Below are 609 nucleotides of genomic sequence, written 5' to 3'. Positions count from 1 at the left end.
GGAAAGAGAAGATCAAAAAGTTCCATATCATGATCCAAAACAAGGCCAGGGACAGATTGTGGAACAGACCATCAATTGCTCAAATGCAAATTCAGGATGAAGCTGAAGAAAATTAAAACCAGTCTATGAGAGGCAAAATATGACCTTGAATATATCACACCTGAATTTAGAGATCGTCTGAATAACAGATTTGATGCATTAGGCACTAAAGACCAAAGACCACAAGACTTGTGGGATGACATCAAGAACATCATACAAGAAGAAAGCAAAAGGCCATTAAGAAGACAAGAAAAAAGGAAAAGACCAAAATGGATTTCAAAAGAGACTCTGAAACTTGCCCTCCAACAAAGAGATGCTTATGGAAATGGAAGAATAGAGGAGGTACAAGAGTTGAATAAAAAATTTCAAAGGTCAGTTCAAGAAGACAAAGTCAAATATTGTAAGGAAATGTGCAAAGCCCTGGAGTTAGAAAATCAAAAAGAAAGAACATGCTCAGCATTTCTCAAGCTGAGGGAGACAAAACAAAAATCAGAACCTCAACTTATGGTATTGAAGGATTCTATGGGCAAAATATTGAATGATGCAGAAAGCATCAAAAGAAGATGGAAG

The sequence above is a fragment of the Chrysochloris asiatica genome, unplaced genomic scaffold (genome assembly GCF_000296735.1).
Source record: "Chrysochloris asiatica unplaced genomic scaffold, ChrAsi1.0 scaffold00022, whole genome shotgun sequence".
NCBI classification, from domain to species: Eukaryota; Metazoa; Chordata; class Mammalia; order Afrosoricida; family Chrysochloridae; genus Chrysochloris; species Chrysochloris asiatica.
Note: the sequence above shows the minus strand (reverse complement) of the source record.